This window comes from Lagopus muta, chromosome 4, assembly GCF_023343835.1.
Source record: "Lagopus muta isolate bLagMut1 chromosome 4, bLagMut1 primary, whole genome shotgun sequence".
Lineage (NCBI taxonomy): Eukaryota > Metazoa > Chordata > Aves > Galliformes > Phasianidae > Lagopus > Lagopus muta.
The window spans coordinates 28,277,437-28,299,615 of record NC_064436.1 but is presented as its reverse complement, the minus strand read 5'-3'; the positions used below and the strand labels follow the sequence as shown (position 1 = coordinate 28,299,615).

At 38.5% G+C, this 22,179-nt stretch overlaps 1 long non-coding RNA gene across 1 annotated transcript in view; it reads right to left on the bottom strand.

Moving 5' to 3' along the window:
- The window catches only part of LOC125692375 (uncharacterized), a 62,662-nt gene extending 54,801 nt beyond the window's left edge, over positions 1-7,861 (bottom strand). The window contains exon 1 of the long non-coding RNA XR_007376627.1: positions 7,761-7,861. This is a non-coding gene — a long non-coding RNA (uncharacterized LOC125692375). The remainder of the gene's footprint in view (positions 1-7,760) is intronic.
- Positions 7,862-22,179: the final 14,318 nt, after the last annotated feature.

Here is a 22,179-nt window from a genome sequence, read left to right as displayed (position 1 = left end):
GATCTTAATATAAAACCATGTGTTGCCAGGAACTGGATTGTAAAGTAAAATCTCACATGCTGTAATGTAAGCACAAAAAAACTGGCATCAATGTGTCAGAGCCAATATCTGATCTTGGTTCTGATGTGCAAAACACATTCTCCTTGTAGCACTCAAGCACAAGCTTGAATGTATTCATGTTCCCCAGGAGAGACAAATGAGAGCTCTGTCACGTTTCATAGGCAGTTATTGTATTTGAGTGAGGGCACCAAGCTTAAAAATACCTAAGTGTCTCCAACTAACAGTGACACTGTTATCTTTCTACTATTGTTTCATCTACTTGTTTACAAATGACGTGATTTTAAGTAAGATTTGGCATTTTCATAGCCTTTCTTTCCCTCTTTCTCTCTTCTGCATCTTGGCAAAATGCTGAATTGAATCTGTTACAGGAACATTGCTTTCATAACAACAATTTGATGTTATCTTCATGGATTTGTGACTTCAATGAAGAGTCTACTAAAGAGCAGGGGTGGGCCTGAAAACATTTATTACTGGAGAGAGAAAAAAAGAAAAGGAAATTAATGACCTAAAACTTCTGTTCTTTTCCACGTTTGTTGTGGTGCAAATTTTTTCAGGAACAAAAGTAAGGAGTTCAATCTGCATTTCATTAATCAAGCACTCCGCCAGTTTCCCACCCAGCAGACAGCAAAATCAGCTAATAATTTCACTGGAAAACATTTGTTAACCTTTTTGCAAAGAAATGCATTTTCATGGCTAATTCCTCATTCCTGTCTTAAGTACAGGGTGTCAGATTAGTTTTTTTTTCTGTAGTTCTTAGACATTTTAGCTAGCATCAACGAAAATATCTCAGCTGTCTACAAGTGGTTTACTTCTAATTCCATCTGAGTTCCTCTTCTCTCAAGTTCTGGAGCTACCTGATTTTTTATTTTTTTTTATTGCCTGATTCTCTCAGTATCTACCTCGCTTGCCGTTCTTCTCTTTCCTTGTCTGCATACAATGAAATAATTCTTGCTTCCTCCATTCTCCCTGGTGAGTATAGATGCAAGGAAGTCATTGAGATTCCTGGTTCTGTACACCTGTCCTGTCTTTCAAAGCCTACAGAATTCTCCCAGCAAGATTACTACTTCACATGGAAGCAAAATCTTTTGCTTATTTTCACAGCTTAACAGACCCGTTTCATTCTCACTAGTGGTTTTCTAAGGTCATTTATTTTATTCCTTAATCAACACAAGGTTAGTGTTTCACCTACAAGGTTAATGTCTTCACACACATCTCTTCTTTCATTTGTGAATCTCCGTGTTTACCTGATCAACACGTTTGTTGTTTACTACTCCTAGTAAAAAGACTATTTCTCAATGTGATTTTTTAATTATTACTATTATTTTTTTTTCCACTGGGTGCTCATCCATACTCATCCCTGTAGCTTTGTACAGAATCACAGAATCACAGAATCACAGAATTGTAGGGGTTGGAAGGGACCTCCAGAGATCATCGAGTCCAACCCCCCTGCCAAAGCAGGTTCCCTACAACAGGTCGCACAGGTAGGCATCCAGGCAGGTCTTGAACATCTCCAGAGAAGGAGACTCCACCACCTCCCTGGGCAGCCTGTTCCAGTGCTCCGTCACCTCACTGTAAAGAAGTTCTTGCGCATGTTTGTGCGGAACTTCCTATGCGCCAGTTTCTGGCTGTTACCCCTTGTCCTGTCTCCACTCACCACTGAAAAGAGTCCGGCCTCGCCATTCTGCCCCCCACACCTTAGATATTTATAGACCTGGATTAGGTCCCCTCTCAGTCTCCTTTTCTCAAGGCTGAACAGACCCATTTCACTCAGCCTTTCCTCACAGGGGAGATGCTCCAGGCCCTTCACCATCTTCGTGGCCCTCCGCTGGACTCTTTCCAAGAGATCCCTGTCTTTTTTGTACTGGGGAGCCCAGAACTGGACACAGTACTCCAGATGAGGTCTTACCAGGGCAGAGTAGAGGGGGAGGATCACATGCTACAAAATAGTGTGAAGCTACATAGTTTACCTCTCTGAGGGTCTAGAGAGAGATATCTTGGAGGAGTACATGTGGGAATACAAGAAAAACTGTTCAGAGCAGAAGCTGTGGAGCAAGATAAACAGCATGAGAACCAAGGACTCCTCTAGAAGAAGAGAGAACGTCTCACGGCTCTGACTGGAGAAGCGCCTGCACGAACGGTTGAAGAGTGTTTCGTAGAATGCTCTGTAACATGAGAAGGTGGATGGGAAAGTTGTAGGGGTGGATGGGAAAGCTAGAAAAAGAAAACTTGTGAAGGCATATAAGTGATATGAGAACTTGTATTAAACGGTTTGCATCGTTCACATCTGAGTCTGTGCATCAGATGCTGCAAGTACAGAAAATAGTTTCAATTTTTCTTACTCAAATAACACCTGGAGTTTAACAGCCTGTTTCCTAATAGCTAATCCTTAACAACAAAGGCACAACTGGTGAGATCCCCAGATTTTCATGGAGTGGAGGGAGAAACCTGAAAGAAAACGAATTCACCTGTTTGTCTACTGTATTTCCCAGTCAGTGCTGACAGGTAAAGGAAGCTGTTGTATGGCAACAGTGAAAAACACTGTTTAATACTTGTAGTCAGCTTAGGGGTTAAACAGCTCTTAATTGCAGATTGTCCTTTTCACAGCCCATTAAAGAAAAGCAATATTCCTAATGTCTTCTTTTTGGCTGAAAAAAAAGGAAACTGACAACAACAAAATCAGCCATAATAAATTATAACCCAAGAGGCCCTCTGATCCTAAATCCCCTAATTAAAGGCTTGTTAATTGTAAACCACATCCCATTAGTGGCTCACTGCTAAGTTTAAGCTCTTTGGCTCTGTAGCAATAGGGAAACTTCTGTTGTGTGGGTCATAATAAGCGTGTAAGCTTCAGCAGGCCATTTTATTTCAACCTTTCAGCATAGACTCACTCAAGCCCAACAATCCCTTGCCTGTCCCCATGACCAGAAGGCACATCTAGTCCCCTCCCTACCTTGGGAGCAAAACACCCCAACTATAAGGAAACTTCTGAAGAGAAAGCTGCAGCGTGCACACTGCAAATAGAGTAGAATGTACAGGAAACATAAATGCCAAACACATAGCACGACAGCTTATTTCTGCAGTCATGCCAAGCACCCACTTTGGAAAGAGTGTTTAAAAACGGTGACTTCAGTCTATAGCTGTAGGCATAAGCAAGCTCTACACGTTGTGTGAATAATCTGACCTAGCAACTGGAATATTTTTTCAATTAGATGGACTCAAAGTTTAGCTTCTGGGCAGTTCATTTTTCATTTACTCTGAACCACAGACAAATTGATCTGTGAACAGCCATTGCTTTCACAGAGGGATTTGATTTGAGGAATTATGGCCTAGATTCATCATACCGATGACAGATAGATTTTCATACTTTGGATTTTATTAATGGCATGTTCTTTGCTTGTTAACATTCAGAGGAGATCAATCACAAGGAATTCTGCTGCTATGGAGTTACTCTGGAAAAAGGACATCACATGTGGAGACGAGAGTACAGGTCAGCCTGCACCAGCCTCAGAATATACAAAGAAACACAAAGCCTTTTTGAGCCGGGAATAGTTGGAAATGGGCCCAAATTTCAGCCATTACCAGAGTATCGCTGATCTCTTGCAAGACTTTGCAAAAACTGATGTGTTATCACCAGTGTGGTTTTGTTAGCATTGCTTTGATTATCCCTCACCCTAAATTAAGGGAAGAAAATGCAATACTTTGAGCCAAGCTGTTCAGGTAACACACATTATCAAGTACTCCTGATAACTAATACTGTAAACTCCTGGTGCTTTTCAACATTTATAGACTTGCCCCAAAGAACTCTTCAATCTTAAAAGCCTCGGATGCTACTTATTCTCTAGAAAAATCTGCTACCAATTCTTCAAGCATGCATCATTTAACTCCTTGAGCCTCTGACACAGTAACAGTACTATATGGGAAAATCATATTAAATTTAAGGAACCCTTTCATACAGCCCATGCTGTACAGTTTTTTTTTTCCAATATTTTTGGCATTCAATACTGTAGTTTAAAAGTTTCATTCACTATTAAATTAGCGGGGTGAACAAGCTCTGTGTAGTTCTGCCCAGTTACAGAGGACAGTTGAACACGTGTTCTGCAGGACTGTTTTTTGCAGGATCACTGAAATAACTACCTTGTATTTTTTATTCTGTTCACTCTAGGTGAAACTCCCTATTATAGGAAGTCAAAGCATTACTTCAGTGATCTAGTCAGTTCTGATGTTGAGAGAACGAATGAGCTGAAATTGATATTTTTTTGTTTGCCAGGCACTTGAGAGCATGGATCCATATGGCTCTCAATAATAATAATAAGCATGGAGCTTATTAACTTCAGTTTTCAGACAATTCCCAAGAGTGCAGAAGGCACGGGACACTGGGAGAATGGCATAATGGAAGCAGAAGGCTGACAATACATTGTCCTGGCTTTAGTGTCAGTAAGTTTCTTAGCAACACAAATGCTTCTGATGATCACATTAAGCGTTTGAGAAGGCTGAAGTATTTAACTGCCCAAGGGATACTTAAAATAGACTACTATTTTATTTTATTTTATTTAGAATCATAGAATCACCAAGGTTGGAAAAGATATCCAAGATCAATCAGTCCATCTGTCCACCTATCAATGATATTTCCCAATAAACCACGTCCCTCAGTACAATGCCTAAACATTTCTTGAACACCTGTAGGAATGGTGACTCCATTTCCTTCATTAATTTCATTTCTTTATTTTTGGTGGAAGACGACTGAGAAGAATGTTTCAAAGATGGGTAGTTCATCTGCACAGTGTTCTCTTAACTGTGTCTTGGATTTCCCTTCGGAATTTTTGAGAAAAAAAGCCAGTACTTCTTCCCATTAAACTACTTATTCCTACAAAGGCTGACATTTTTTTTCCTTGCTGTTGATTCCTTCTGAGCCAACAGTTTTTTCTTGCCTTATTTCAGAATTGCATGTACATTTTGGGGGGGGCAAAGCTGGAACCAAACAGTAGCCTGGCACATGAAGAAAGTGGACATTCAAAATAGATATTCTGTTCTTGATCAGAAGCAAAGGAGTGGCTTACATCCCTTAGGAGTTTCGCTGTATCTCAAAATTTACTTGGAAGTATTAAATGTTATTGCATGCTATATACTTTACAGAGTGAATAGAAGTTCCTCAGTGAGCGCTGCAAAAATAAAAAAATGCTGGATTCATTTTCCCAAAGACATTGGGCTGTCAATTTGAGAACATCCCTTATGGAAAATACAAATGTATTGGACTCCATCAGAAAGTCGCCTTTGCTGAAAGTAAGAGACAGACTCAGTCTCCTTGGTAAGGACCTGAAAAGCTGGCTTGACATGATTTAGCTGTGGAAGGTCATGTGCAAATGAGCATTTGACTTTGTGAGCTTGACCAGCTATCAGTTCCCAACACAACTCTGCTTGCTTCCATAAATCAGGGGTAAGACTTCTATTGACTTCAGCAGGATTGGACTTAGACACAAACTGCCTGTTTTCAAAACCTCAGCCTGCGAATCTTTGTTTGCTTTTTTTTCCATGGGAAAGAAAGTTAAAAGGTGCAACAAGAAGCCAGTCACACTTACTACAGAAAGCAGGTTTTCATAGACACATGGTAGCTATAAAGAATGTATCTTCCAAAGGTCAGGTTTTAAACTTAAATTGCTGTCTAAATTTCATGCTCAATGAACTCTTCTGTACTATCATTTAGGTGACATCTCTAAATATTAAAGCTAATTCTTCTTACCTTCAGATAGCCCTAAATAAGTGTCTACTGTTTCTGTTTCTCTTTGAAGATGTATGTATTTACACTTGTGTGCAGCTGGTTCAACGGCTGGTTTCAGAAGGATTTGGGGATAAGCATATAACTTCTCATTATTCTAATCTACACTGGCAAAAAAAATTCCACAGCAAAAACTTTCTTTGACTAGAGTCACGTTCCTAAAGACTTGGGAGTGCAAAGGAAGGCAGTGAAGACAGAGATTATAGCTGTTTGATTAGAGTCTGTCTCCCAAGCTCATGTTAGCCTTGCAATACATAGTTGTGTAGGTGCATTAAAGGATTTAGGATGTGCTGAACGTGATGTGTATACCACTTCGGAAGTTCACACCTGCATTTGGCCAAATTATACCTTAGTTAGTAAGTGGAATACACTCAATTAGATTAATACAGATCTTAATAAACTGACTGCTTCACAGCAGCACTTAGAAAAACTGTACACTAAAAACTTGTTAAAAATGCAATTTCACATGTGAGAACTGAAAAGATGGTCTATTTGCCCTGTAGCGAGGAACGGCTGGGTTATTTGGGGAACATGCTTGCTTGAGGATCAGCTACAATTGTAAAGGACACATGTTAACAAGCCAAGGATGTGATGACTCTCTGAAGATTCACAAATCAACCCTTGCCCTCTCTGTCAGAGCAAATCAGGAATAGAACATACCAGGCCACAGCAGACGTGTTCTTTGCCATCAACCCTAAGACGCACAGCTGAGGGACCAAGTTCCATATTGTTCTAAATACTGAGCCTTTGCTAAAATCTTCAGGGGTGGAGAGCATCACTCACCTCTCTCTAAATAGCAAAGCTTCTGTCAGACCAGCATAGTCTGCAAGCACTGTGGGCTAAGCAAATGCTATACTCTTTTATCAAGTGTCTTCTGTGTTTGAATTACATCAGCACTTGATTCATTGAAAAGCAGAGGAGAGGGAAATCCTGTAATAGAAATGCTTCCCTCCTTCTCCACTAAGGAAAAACAAACTTCACAAAGCTAGTTTCTTACTGCCCTTATTACCTGGGAGAAATTAGATACTGAAATGCCTTTTCGCATCTTACCTTGAAAGACAAAATTCTTCCCAGTGGAAGTGAAGAGTAACTATATGCATCAACCTCATACATTACAGATTACAGGTCAGCTCTCTTCTCTTCCCCAGATAACAGGATTGACTTAAAGAATATCAATATTATTGTTTTTCTTTCTGCATTTTTATTTGTCCCTTCCACTTCAGAAGATTTATTCTTTGAGTCCTGTCTCAAACCATCTGTTCTCAAAGCCTCTCAGTAATGTAAGGAGATTCTTTATCTGCTCCTGATTTCTACAGTCTATATCTAGAGGGAAGGGCTGTGTCACCTACAGGTGAAAGGAGAAAAGGCATTGAAATGCTCCCGATGCCAAGGCCAAAAGCTCCTCTGATGTTTTGGCACTGCCCGCCTCTACCAGTGTCAAGAAGGGCCTATGCCACAGCACAGCAACTACAGACAGATACAGCATACAGATCTGCCATCCACATCAGCTGCTTTGTAGGCTCCCAGATAATATACAGCATGTCACCCCTTTGTAATCTCCAAAAATCTCCTCATCTCTATGTGCTATTGTCCCATTCATGCTTTAAAAAAAAAAAAAGAAAAAAAAAGATTTGTGGGCTTTTGGGTTTCTTAGATGTCTAAGAGTGAGCGATTTGCATCATTATTAGGTTAATCAGTTTAGGTTATTACAGATAACACCATTGAACATATAGTGATTTTTTTTAGGAGCTTCTTTAAATGCTCTAGGTGGCTGCTTTCATAGGCATTTTAATTCTGTGTTCTATCTCTGGAGTGAAATACTACCTCTCGAAATCTGAATGAGACAGGTTTGTTGTTAGAAGACACAACAAAGTTACAGGATCCCTTAATTTTCAACACTAAAAATGGCAATTCAGGTTTCACCTACCCTTCAACTTCACATGGCCTCAGCTTCTCCTTTGTGATTGCCTGCCTTGTCTGCCCACATCCACAGTCTTCATGCCAATCCACTCTACCTGGGGACAGAAGCCACAGCAATGAAAAGTTAACAGTGCCTTTATCTCATACTGTTACATCTGATGTCAGGGCTTCTTTGTAGCTTTGCCAAACTTCTGTAGACGCAAGCAGAAAATGCAGGCCCACGTGGGAATATGTAGGTAAAATATTAAGTGTCTGAACTGTAGATTATTCAAATAATTAACTCAACCAGCTACTTGGTGATCTACCCTCAATGATTAAATCTCTGGAGATGCATGCTGAATCAGATTTAAAATGACAGATATGCCTAATTACAATAATTGCAAGCAGAGCACATATGAAGCATTTTATCACAGACTTTTGTGGACTATTAAATGTCTGGTTTAAGTGACAAACTAGTTAATCAGAAGAGAAAGGCTTTGGTGAAGTTGCGTAAATGACACTAGTCTGGAAGGCTTTTGTGTTTTGCAGCCTGTGGCTTTGCCAGGGCACTATGATATTTACTCTACAAAGTGTCTAAGGAGAATTAATGCAAGAAAGCAGAAGGATCTTCCCATACATTCATGTTCTCAAACTCACATTGGCTGTAATGCTATTACCATCTTTTGACATGTGATTTCTTTGAATATCTGCAGAAACAACCTTTTGCTTATAAAGCTGTCTGCCAGAACGATATGCATGACAGGAGAAACCTGGTCAAAAGAAGCTGTAGCCAATTTCAGGGCTGGCAGTTTTCAGAATCATTTACAATTATGGGAAGACCTCTTCAGTAGTGGATGTCCTGCTCCAACAGATCCTCCTGGAAATCCTAACTATGCTTGGTAATTAAAGAGAGGAAAATACCACCATATGCCAGTAGACAAGTTGCACAACATAAATATTAATTCATTAGAGGAAAAAAAGTACAAACAATCCAAGAGCAGCATTTGCAACAGAGACATAAGCACTATCCATGGCATGCTCTCCATATGGAATCCTGATGATGCTTATTTAGTGGCTTTAAAACACAAATTAGGACAGTCAGCTAAAAGATCAGGGAAGATACATTAATATTTTCAGAAAAACTGAGTACAAGATTTTTATAACATCAATCCAGTATATATCTCCTTTTTCCGTATGCAGTTTACTTAGCAAGAACTAATATGCTTTGAATATTGAAGCCATCAAATTAAAAAAAAAAAAACCAAAAAACTAGAAATGAATATTATCTGGAATTCATTCTCCTAACCCTGTGATTCTTGATTTTATAATGTGGTTGATAAATTGACTAATTATGTTACAATACAGATTGCCAACATCTGCAAAATTAATCAGTTTGAAATTAGAATATTCCACCTCATGTATTCCCCAGTGAATTATTTTTTTGGCAGGCTTAAAATGTACATATTTAAAGATTACTTTAATGTATTTCATTAAGCTATCAAAAGAAAACCCATTTGACTTTTTCTCTTTTTGGAAGAAGTAAGAAAGGACATTTTCTACTTCGGAGCTACAAGGATGGGTCATATTACATTCTCCTACACAGAAAAATAAATAGCATGCAGAACTAGCCTGAAATGAGATAAATAATCTGGAGCTCAAAGGTCAAGAGCATGCCTGTGGGAGAGAAAAACGCACATGAGAAATACCTTCCAAGGTATTTCCGTGTATGCATTTCTCTGGAAGATTCATTTACAGATGGTATTCCTTGGCGAATTCTTAGAACAACGATGAGTTGTGCTTCTCTAGATGCTTATAATGAATAATGGAATTGCAACTACAGAAGGAACAGCAAAAAGTATGCAGGGAGTGATGGACACAGAGCTATGAGAACGCAGGTACTGCAGCCAGCTGTGATTTGAGCTGGGAGGAAGGAAGGGGGTAAGGAACAGAGAGGAAATCAGTGCAAGGAATGCCTCCAGCCTGTGAGACCAAACTGCCTCTACAAAAGAGCTGGTTGTGAACAAGCCTGACTGTGGGGATTGATCAGCCTTTCATCCTCAGTCAAAGGAATTGCTGCATCCTAATCCTGACTGCAAACATCTTAAAATGATTAACATTAGTATTAGGATATTTGACTTCCATTTGTGACTTGATAGGCTTTGAAACTCTGTTATATCCTGTTTGCAACATGAAGATAGGGGAAATGAATGAACAGAAAATAGGGAGTAGGAAAAGAAAATGCAGTTGGAGAATAAAATACAAAGTGCTGTTTTAGACAGATAGAAACCAAACTTTTAAAAACCAAAAATTCAACAGATAATCAGTGGAGTATATTGGTAACATACTAGTCAGCATCAAAGTAAAAAAGGTCTCCTACAGTTTCAGATTGTTGTTTGTTTCTTTTTCCTCGTCTTGAATTAAGAACAGCACTTCCAACTAAAAAGCTGAAATCCTTCTTTTATAAAATACTGAAATGCTTTGATATTACAGCCTACAATTTTTCCTCAAAACAATTTGTCAACTTCAGCCCAAAAATTCATGAAACTACATTTTTGAGCTTTCTATCTTCTGAAAAGAATTTGCCCAGCTGTATTTTCAGACATAGTGATAAAGCACACATCCTTCAAGTCTCAATGCATGTTTGCTGAACTGATATCTTGAATATTACTACTGCACTGCACTGGCAGCAATCTTCAGACATCTTCCATGCTGTTTTAATCCAGAAAGCATTTTCTTTGTTGTTGCTGTTCTTGTTCTAATGATAGTTTCTTAGGGACAGTAGTTCTAGAGGAAGACCACAATGAAACTAAGCACATACTATTCATCCATCTCTGATCTGCACACCTCTAGATGTTCCGATTGAGATTTGGATCACTATTGCTTGAATTCAGTTTACTGGAAAATTGCTTAAACTGCCTTTTTGCAAGGTTTAGAAATACTCTGTGTACTTCCCTCAAAGACTCAATACACAGGACTGCTGAACTAGGCGAAACAAAGTCTGTATTCCAACTGGCTGGGCTTTCATTTATGTTTAAGTATATCACGAAGAAACTATTGGAGTGGATCCCTACTGTCTTTTACAATGTATATCATACCACCTTTACCATAAAAGAGGGAAGATCAGTATTTGCTTTCACAGTTTTACTACGCACAGTGAGTGCAATCAGGCTCTTGCAAATTGTATAGAGTGTAGAGGTAACAGTAAACACAGGGCTACAATACCTCAATGCACTAGACTGTTGAAGAGTGATGCCTCTCCTGGAATTAGCTGGGGTAGGTTTGAAAACTTCAGCACAAAACAGTAGAGAGGATCTCACCAATGAAATAAGAGTTGAGTGTCTTCCTATTGCAGAAGTTCAGCCTTAGGAATTAGAAAAATGTGGGTGCTGATGCATTCTGCTTCTGCTGTGCTTTTAGAAAACATAATTGCTTCTTGCTGTGGTTCCACCTCTGTGTTCAAAGGTAACGTCAGAATCTGCTAATTGTTTCAGAACCTGTTCTTATTCTTTCATTACCCCAGAAGAATGTCTTTATTTTTAAATTGTTAGAATGGATGAAATTATATGCTCTTAATTTCTGCTAATACTCTGTACCTGCACTTTATCTGTTAATTACAGCAAATACAAAATCTAGACAAGCATGAATACAGTAAGAAAATGTCATTTAACAGTAACTAATTAAGCCACAAAACAATGTGTGTTATTTAAGGGATAATGTTCATGCCACTTGAACACATCAAGTGATAAGCTGTGTTTGTAGTTGATTAAATGTCAGAGTGAATGTGAAGCATTTGATAATTGTGAAAGTCATTTCCTGCAAGTATATTAGTAATATGAATAGGTGGAGTTTTTCAGTGCGTGGAGAATGGATGGAAACACTGTACTTACAAGGTAAAGGAAATGTTCGATTCCAAGACAGCACTTCTCTGACCTGTACTGTACCAGTGCTTTTGCATGGTGAGAGACAAGCTGATATCAGTGTTCTTAGGACAGTTTTGGTTTTTGAGAAACCCAAACAAACATTAAACAAGTGAGTAAAGGAAGGACTTGGAAAACACTGTGGGAGACTGTGGATAGGCCAGAGCTCCATGCTTTCTCAATTTCTTCTCATGCTTATGATCCAGTATGCTAATCTTTAAGTCTTTTCCTACCTCAGTTTGTAGTGCTGCTAAGAAAGTCCACTGCAAAACAAACAAACAAACAAAAAACAAACAAAAAACCCAAAAACCAATTTCCATTGCAAGTTAAAAAAATAAAAAATAAAAAACAGCACCACAACTTTGCCTCATGTAGTATTAGTTTACAAAGCCCTGTATAACATTTATCTTAAGCAGAATAATTTTTGTAAAAGATCATATATGAGAAGATATTTCATTTCCTTTTCTTCTGTGGATCTGTAAATAGCTCCACAAGACCGCAATGACCTTAGTGGTCTTTTCCAACTTAACGATTCTATGCAACAGTAATTCTCACTGATTATTAATACAGTCACTGTCCTCCCCTGGGTCTCACGTTTCAGTGCATAACTATTAATGGAAACATTCTGTTTGGTGAAACGTGTAAGCTGTTTGATCAATAGACACACACTTTCTGGACCAAACCTTATTTGCTCACAGTTGAAATTCTGCACCCTGTTGCATTGCGGGTAAAATTCAGACTCATTTTAGAGTACATGTTTTGCAGTTTCTGGCCCACGATTGGCAGTAATCCCTCTCCTGTCACCATGTAACTCTATAAAGTGTCTCAAAACAGGAGAGATCTGGCTAACAGCATTTCAGTGCCATATAATTATCAGACAGTATCTACCCACGCTGATTACCAGTCAAATTAGACAGGGAGTTTAAAGATGGATTTGTGTATGTGTGTGTAGGTGGTGCTGGTGGCTCATCTGTGCCCAGAGCCTTTGGCAGTAGGAAGCACATGTACTGTGTTTCCTCTAGCAAGAGCCCTGACTGAGAATTCCCACCTAGAAGAAAAGGAGCCTCAATCCAAACTGTTTTAAGAGGAAGAAAAAATATATATATATATTTCCTAGCTCGGCTTTGTTTTTTATTTAACATCAAGGGGAGCTATTGCTGCTGGAGGCTCTATTGAAAGTTATTGCACTTGTGCAGCTTGCTCTATCTTCCTTCTTGACCAAGTGTTGGTTCATTTCTGGGCTTATAATAGGTCAATACACTTTGCTGGAGAGAAAGCGAGGTCAGAGAGCTCAGCCTGTTGTTTTTTGCTCACAGAGCAGGCAGGTGCTCTAACTGTAAGCTGGTTGAGAGTAATGGTACATACAGTCACTAAGTCAGAGAGTAAGAACAGCAGCTGGCTCACTCTTCAGCCTTGTAAAGATTTCTAGCTACTCGATGCACTGCATTCTAGAAAGAATCATATAAAAGAGCCTTGATTTTCTTTATAGATATAGATGTCTATATACCTAAGTTACCCCTCTGATACACACTACAGATTTCTGCCTGGGACTTCTGCTAATGTTTGACCAGGCTGCTGCATTAAGTTAAATAAGATTACTTACAACATCATTCATTTTTCACTTGGATTGTTAACTAGACGAACCTAAATACAAGCTTGATTATTTCAATGATTTGATTTACAGCAGGGGGATCTGCAAACAGATGTGGAAGACAGAGACACTGTGCATCAGCACATGTATAAGGGAATTATTTTATGGCTTCTGTTATTACCAAAAGCATCAAGGCTTTTCTGAGAGGATAACCAGCTTCACTCCAAAGCACATCTGTAGTAGACATATCCATTTCCAGGCTTTTGATAGATGAGAATAAAAGTGTGTGGCACCCTTAAAAAGCAGCATTTGGAGTACAGTAATCCCTACCTGTTAATACTGCAATTTTCTGTCAGTGCTTTCCCACAGTAGTCTCTAAATCCTACTTTACAGACCAGCGATTACTTAAGAGACAGCATCAGGCAAACCTGGATGCTTTCTGAAATACACAGAGATCACTCTGTTGCTACAACATCAAAGGTAATTTTGGTCAGGAAGATGACACGGGTATTTAAAGATCTGATTTGTCAGAGTGCAACAGGAAGACAAATACAGCACACATTACTGTTCTACTGAGTTCTGGACAAATATTAAAGAAATTAATCTGCTGTAGTGAAGTTAAATACCATATCAGCAAAACTGAAACAGGACCATTTTATTCCCATTATATGTGAGTGACTGCATGTTAAAACATTTAAAGTCACCAGATCTCACTACAAGATGCATGCTGATCATCTTTTCAAACCACAAAGGGAACTTTTGCCTTTGGCTACTTCTGTAGAAAAAGCAACACATTTCAGAGGACATTTCTTTGATCTACTTTGGCATACTGTTTCTCATAGAAGGGCTGCATAGCCTGCTGCTGAATAGGTACCTCAGGTTTACACTCTTGAGATGTGCAGTATTAGATAAAGGCATCATAGCTCAAGAGAAAACCATAATTCAAGAGCACAGAGTTGCAACTAAACTCGGTGTTACAGCAGTGGTGTCATCAGTAATCAGTGGGTCAAGACTCAACTGGGGTCAGGTTTTTCAGCTTATATGAAAAAATAATTTCAATGTTTGCTAATTATAAAAATTTGTACAATTTCCCCTTATCTAAGCAGAAAAAACTGAGTGTAACACTTTGAGTATAACAATTCAAGTTATGAATTTAGGATTTTTATTTTTTTAGACGTTCTGCTAGCGTAAAATGGTTTATAGCCCCTTTAGTTTGGATTGCTAAAGTGTTACACAAATAGCAGTAGCATTCTGACAGATTTTGGAGGTGCAGAGCCATAAATTTTGGCAGCATTTTATTTGATGAAAGTAAATAGTGTCATTTTCCACTTTATGAACTCCATTTGACATACACTCTGATCTTATAAAATTTATTGCATTTGGAGAATGGAGGAGATGGGCTGTTCAAATTCTCCATGACCAATAATTTATCAAATCTGTCTACCATTTTTTCTTCTCATACAAAAGACTGTTTCGCTAATGTCGTCCAGTACTTAAAGCTAATGGGCTCTATTTGGGGTATTCTATTATCTGAAATATGTGACAAATATTAAGCATTAAAGACATCTGCTAAAAGGGCAACATGATTTATTATTAATCGAAAGAATAAATCAGGTTTTCTTCCTCTTTGGCAAGTCTTGCCTATTTAAATGTGCTGCTAATATTCTATTTCTCACATCTCATTGCTAGTGAAGCTTCTGTTTCCTGAGGGACTTTAGAGTTTTCACCAATTCAACATACAGAACTCTACAAAAGGGGCATTTTTTTTTCCTTCTTTTTTTCCCTGCTTTTGGACTGAAAAGTGTGATAATAACTGAATACTTGGCTTCAATATCCAAGTTGCATTTTTCTGAGAACCAACTTGTGTTCCAGAATTAAAAAAAAAATATCATTATTACTACCAAAAATCCTTCAGACTGGGTAAACCACATCTTTTGCTTGGTTAAGAGACATCTAGAAGTGCAATGACATAGGTGAGGGTAGGTCAGAGAAAGGACTTCAAAAAACTATTAATTCCAATGTTAAAGATCTCTCCTCAGCAGCATTCTGTAACAAAAAGCAATGGCTGGCCCCATCATGTCTAGCTTAATGGTGAGAACACTGTCCTGCAGTGTTCTATCTAAGGGAAACACAGCTTCAAATAAGCTTATGTTTCCTGAGCCTTTCAAGAGTGGGGAAAAAAAAAAAAAAAAGAGGTACTGGGTCATCATGACAAGAATAACCTAGAACAAAGCTGTTTCCACTAATTCCCACTTCACAATTCCCTGGCAGGCATGATAAGTAGCTGCAAGTGGCTGGATAATTATAGGGTGGGTTTTTATTGCAGCTGCTGTGAAAGAAAGTCAAACCACATCGAAAATCCTTCAAGAATAAGAATGATGTGGTGCATAGAACATGATGCTAGGAAACATTACAAGAGGCAGTCAAAAGATTTCCAGCTGGACAGACCTAGAGAGCCTCTTATTCCTGGAAAGTAAGTTGAAAAAATATTTGTCTTCATTCTTTGCTCCTTCATCAGGATCCAGATAGAGGATAAAAGACTTGACGTATTTTCGTAGACACTAACATGACAACACGCGAAGAAACACTCGTTTGTGTTGATGATAATTTCACAAATCAGCTGACATTAGATAAGGGAGAGGGTTGTGGGAATTAAGACTTCCATCCATTACATTTTTTAATACATACAGCCGTGCTTGGTGCTTCTGATTGGCCTTTCTCCCTCAAGGAGAAGGATAAATTACTCCAAATAAAAGTATGATTTTTTACAGTCTGGGGAGGTGGTACAGGAGAAGAAGGCAAGGAAGAAGAAGTCTGACAAACTTCTCACTGTTTCCTTTGATCCTCAGTGCCCAGCTCCTCACAAGGAATTGTGGTTTGATTAAAGATACCATGGCTGTCCTAAATTAACAAAAACTAGATATAAGAAAAAAAAAGCATAAAGAGATGCTGGACATTCTTTCTTAGTCCATAGTACATCTACCATATCAGAAGGGCTAATGGTGCTTTTGCCAAAGCAGAAAGACAAGCCCCACACTCCTGATCAGCCACGTGCAAGCTCCTTCAGTGAAAGTTTTCTGGAAGGAGAGAGTTTGTCTGATCTTCTCTCCTTCTCCTCCCCACTTTCCAACTTTGGGTTACATTCAAACCACAACTTCTTTCTCAAAGAAGAGGAAGACTGATATATCTTCTACCTACTTTGCAAGTGATCTTGAACTATCTATCGTCAGCCTGCAGATCAGCATTCAAAAATGTACTGCCCCATGAGCCACCCTCAACAACCAATTCCCAGATTACTCTGAGGAGATGACTACTTCATTGCTTCTTTGATCAGCTGATATTTTTACATGACTAGGTATTCTGATACAGCTGAAACCACATGGGGATTTTAATCCTCATTCTTGCCCATGGTTTGATGTGCATTTCCTTCTCAATCTATAAATTGAAATCATATGAGCAAAGGGTAGAAAATGATGGGAAGAAAGCATTAAGAGGATCTTTTTAAATATAGCCTCAAGACTTGTGCAAAGCCCTCACTGTGGAGATAAAACACTTTTGTTATTTTACTGTATATTTTAGGGGAGAATAATGTCTTAATTCTGGGGCTGTTATCATTTGCCTTTGAGATGTTTAGAAGCCTTGCTCTCTGCCACAACATAATTATACAGCACAGAATAATTATTTTACAGTCAATTAAGTACACTAACTGTGCATATTTAAAAAAACCAATTTAAACGTCATCTCTACCACGCGGCATAGAATACTTGCAATTCTCCCATCTAAACCAGAGACCAATTACACTGTTAATGAAGCTCAATGGATCAGCCACTTCTTGAAGCAGTGTTCGAAAGTTCCTTTTCAAAAACTTGCCTCAAAGCCTGTTCCACAGAGTGTATTGCTAAAATCAAACCTACAGAGAATTGCCATAAAATTTCCTGCTTCAACTCAAATAATATGTTTTCTTACAGCAAAGCATTACATTTTAAAACCACATATCCTGTAAGTCAATGAAAGCTTACATTTTGAAGCAAACCAGATTCACAGGGTGCACAGATACTCAGTTTTTGTTAATGGCTGAACAATAGTTCATGAAAAGCTCTTACTAAGAGAGATAACATAGTCATGTAGAAGTAATCCACTGTTATGGGAGTTTCTCCAAATGTTATTATAATATTAGAAGGATGAATAATATTACAGCATGCATACAATGCTTTCATCTTTTTCTGGGGCACAAGTTCTTTTCAGTCCATACAATAAATAATACGAATGTGAGGAGAATGGTAACAGTTCAAGAAAGGAAGTTTTTTTAGCCACTTTTCTGTTCAACATTTCATTGCACAAGTTAGATAGAAGACTTCAGGCGTGGCTACTGGAATAAGTAAGGGATCAGTCCCAGTAAATCTCCTGAAAATCTCTGTCCCTTTAGACATTTGTAAGAATATGGATATCACTCTGACAGGGATGTCAATGCTAAATGACAGGGGCTATTTCTCTTGATTTAACTGTGCTGCTCACAGTGAAAAAAGCCTGGTGAATTTCAGAATACCTGAAATGATCCCCAACTTTTTAACTCCTCAAACAAAACTTTTCTTCATTCCTTTAAAAAACAGATTTAAGACATATTCCTGAAGCAACCTGAATTGTTCCTATTCTTTATCAGGAACTAGCATCCCAGTGGAGAGAAAGTGATAAATTGGGTTTAGAGTGAAGGAAAAGGATGATTGAGCACAGACACTGTCAAGGCTTTTCTGGTAGAAAAACGTTAATGATGTACTTAAAGTTTCCTGATAACTCTGTCAGATGGTACACTGGAAAAAATCTTCCTATCCAACATCAGGCCAATGTGGTTGCAGAGTCAGAAGAGGCACTTAGAAAAAACAGAGTGAGGGTAGTTTCCTTCTCTATGCCCCAAATAAACCACTGAAACAAATGTTTTGCTCCTCTGACCGTCATAAATACAGTCGCAGCACTTAAGTGGGAAAAAAAGTATATGAGGTTTGAGCAGAAATTCAGTCTGGTTTGTAGGGGGTACAAATTCAATCAAGTTATCTTCCTGGCTATATAAACGGAGATTTCTTAAGCTATGTGTATATAAGGGAAATGAGATGTGCAGCCAACTCACTGGACTTTAAACATTTTAATTACTCAGATTTTTAATATAATTTAATTTTAATATTAAGATAGGACATGAATCCAGCTGCTGAGAGGAGACATCTCTCAGAACAGAATAAGAAAGGGAAAAGCAGACAACCCTATTTCTTGACTCAGATGTCAAATAATTTTGACGTTCTTTTAAATTCAGGCAAAAAAATTAGCATGCTCTCATGGGTTGCTGAGGGCTCTCCATTAACTCCAGAGGCCAAGGCATTTTTGCTTCAAGTGGATATGCTATTTCTGCTTTATAACATTAATTCTCAACTCAAACGGAATGAAATTCCTTTAGCTAACCTTGAAATAAAACCAGATTGATTAATTCTGACATGTGATACTGAAATCAAAACCCTGCCGTGGGTGGGAGAGGTGGCAGAGAGGGGCTGTTGAAGAAAGGTCTTTATCTTAAAAATGAAATATTGTTTCCCTTGTGTAAGGAAGAGATTAAAAACCCAAAAATGCAAAATCAGGCAAATTGATCATCAAGTTAAAGAGATAGTGAGGGCTTGACCTTTCAGCCACGCACAATACTTTATCTAACATCCCTATTTGTTGAATGTTCCAATTACTGAAGACTACTTGCTGCTTTCATCCAGCAGCCTTCCTGTCATTCAGCAGCAGCAGTGTAAACAGTGGCTGGGCAGGGAGTTGAAGATGGATGATTGTTATAACCACCTCTCTATGCTAGAAGATGTTTCTTGTAGTGTGCAACAACTCTTGCACATTTGCCCAAGCAGAAAGCAGCTTCAGTTCTGAAGCAGGAACCAAGCAGCACTGAAACAGCATTAAGAAAACTGACCATATCCATATAGCACTTCCCTTTCCAGCTTAACAACAAGCAATGGAAGAAAAAAATAATAATCCTGTGTAAGCAAAGGAGCAGCTCTAGACATCTTATGAAGTCCAAAGGATACAATAATTACCTTTCTCAAAGTTGGACTGGGAGCATATGAGTATCTGTGCAACTGTGTAATGCTCCCTATAAAAGGCTTAGTCATGGAAGAGGAGTCAGAATAGTCCACTTTAGCTGTTTAAGAGTAATTCTTAAATCATAAGGCTTGATGTCAGCATACAGTTTGCGTAGCTACTACGCCTTTTCCAGTTGCTAGAACCTGATCCAAGCTGCATTAATGATTTTTTTTTTTTTTTTTTTTTTTATAAATGAAACTCTGAAAGAAACTCCATGAAGGAAATACTTTGTACATAAACACTGCTATCCCAAATTTAAGTGATATTCACCTAGAAACTCACTGGATATAAAGGAAAGCAAAACAAGAAGGCACATAGCTTGAATTTGTATTCAAAATGCAAGTGCTCCAATAAAAAAAAAAAAAAAAAAAAAAAAAAACAAACAAAAAAAGCAAAACCAAGGAAGTCTTATGCAATTATAGTTACACCAGAAAAATAAATAAAAAGGTATTAAATGGAAATTTGTAGAATTGGAAAATGGGAGCTGACAAATGAAATAAGTATGGGCACCTACGTAATTTATTCTGCTCCCCAATAAGTATGCTTTCTTATGAAACAATTATACACTGTTTATTTTCCCATAGGACACCTGCATCATCCACAGCATAAGAGGAATGGTGTCTGCAGATGAATCAGGCTTGTGGAGTGAAGGAGAATGTTGTTTGTGGGCTTGCCTCCTGCCATTTGATCAAATCCCTGCCAAGAAAATTCTGGCGTATCTGTACTTTTTTAAAATCGCTCCACCAGATGGTTATTATTCAGCTTACGGGGGAGGAACTGAGGGAGTTGTTTAGGAATCCAGAACTTTTGTGTGTGGATGTCATCAGATTAATATGGACTGTTTCTCTCAAAAGAGTTTGGTTTCATCTGGTACAATGTAGGACAGTACTCTATACTGGACTGGAAATATTAGTGTACCTTGCACAGGCTGGATTCCATCACTAAGGTGGGATGTTCCACAGAAACACCAGGTAAGAAGCCAGGACATTGGACATACAAAAGCTGGACTAAGGGGTCACAGTAGTGGCCCACCTAGCCAAAGACCCCCCCCTTCCCCCCCAGCATCTCACTGGTAACTCCAATGGAGAGACTAAAGCACCTGCTGGTAGGCAGTGTCCATCAGCTCTCTACTTCTAAACTTGTTTTGACAGAAAAGTCAAGCACATTTCTGGAGTCAGACCAGAGTTAAAATGATTCCACCTGAGCCCAATAGGGAATGAGAAAACGCAAGTATGCTATCCTTTAGATGGGGAAAACTGCCAAGAACTGGTGTCTCTGTGTCTTGTATTTTCATAGCAAAGCTCTCTGTTGAGAAATTCCCCAGTGCCAGTTTGCAGGGGTTTTTTTAGTTCACATTCTCATTTTTATTTTAGTATCTTCCTATACTCAGATATTTTTTTTCATTGTTATTTAAATAGAAGGCTGGGGGAAAATGGGTGAGAGTCTACTTAGCTGTGCTTGAAAATCCTGAACGCCTGTGTATACAGGGGAGAATCTGCAGTTGTTTGTCTGCTATGTTGTCCAGACATTTTTATCAGTCAGACTATCTATTATCATTTATAGGTGGCATGCACCATATGCAGTATTTGATAAAGCAAATTTGATGTTTTAAGACTGAAATAAAAATGTTAAATAAGACATGAAATAATTCTAGTAAAATTTGCCAATGATATCCTGAGAATATTTAACATTTCTAATGGATTGTGTTGGATACTGAATCTTATTGCTACATCCACACAAAGGCATGCAATACTTCTGCATGTCTGCACACAAAAACAGTGACCGAGGATCCATACATCCATACTACCATGTGCTTACATCTTTATTCAGTTACTCTGGTAGTTACATCAGAGCCCTGTTTTACTTTGGCTCAGTGAACAGAAGCCACCAGGTGTTGGAAGTCTCTGCAAGTTTGACAGATTTGTTTTCAGCCAGGCTTTGCCTGTCTTGTTTAGATAAGCTTTTTGAATCAGGCCCTCTCTTTCTCTGGACCTAATTCAGAGCCACTGAATTTAGGAGATTTATATGGTCTTTAGCAAGACTTGGTGTCAGTATGTTCTCCCATAGTACTAATGATTATTAAAGACGATCTATTTCTGCATGCAAGAAGTAACTATTTTGTAAAGAAGTTGCTCCCAGTTGTAAGTGCCGAGTACTTTTGTTACGTAGCAGCCTTAATTGAACTTTGCAGAATAAATTTAAATAAAGGCACTACTCTAGCTCTGCTGGCACTGGTATCAATAGAAGGCTCCCTCTGGAGTTCAGATATCTGAAACAGGCCAGCTGTTAAGTATTTCTGAAAATCCTAATCTTATCATCCATTTATTTAAATGGATTAATTCCCTCTGAAAATAGGATACTGAAGAAGAAAATTAATGGCAAAATGCTACTGTCACCACAAATATTTTACATTTACTTAGCAACTTCTGAGAAAATGCTTGGGCTATCCATGGTGTGTCTTGATCTTCCAATGAACAGTGAATGCATCAGTGCATTGTTCTGCGTGGTAGAAAATGAGTAGGCAACTCCAGCACACATCAGCTGCTGTTTTGCTCAGCAGTTGCTGCCACTGAGCCTTTGAGCAAGAACATTAAGACAAATCCCTTTTCTCAGCTATTATCTCATAGAAGTTTAAAATCCATGCAAAGAGGCTAGGAAGTCACTTTTTCAACTCCTGTCTGGCTGATGCCCAACCACTGCTTACCTACTTTTGCAGAATAAAGGCATGAACTGGCCCTGCCAGCACACACACAGCCACGGATTATAGACTCTGATAGGTATTCACCCTCTGACCTAGAAGGTCATGAAGCTTCCTCTCT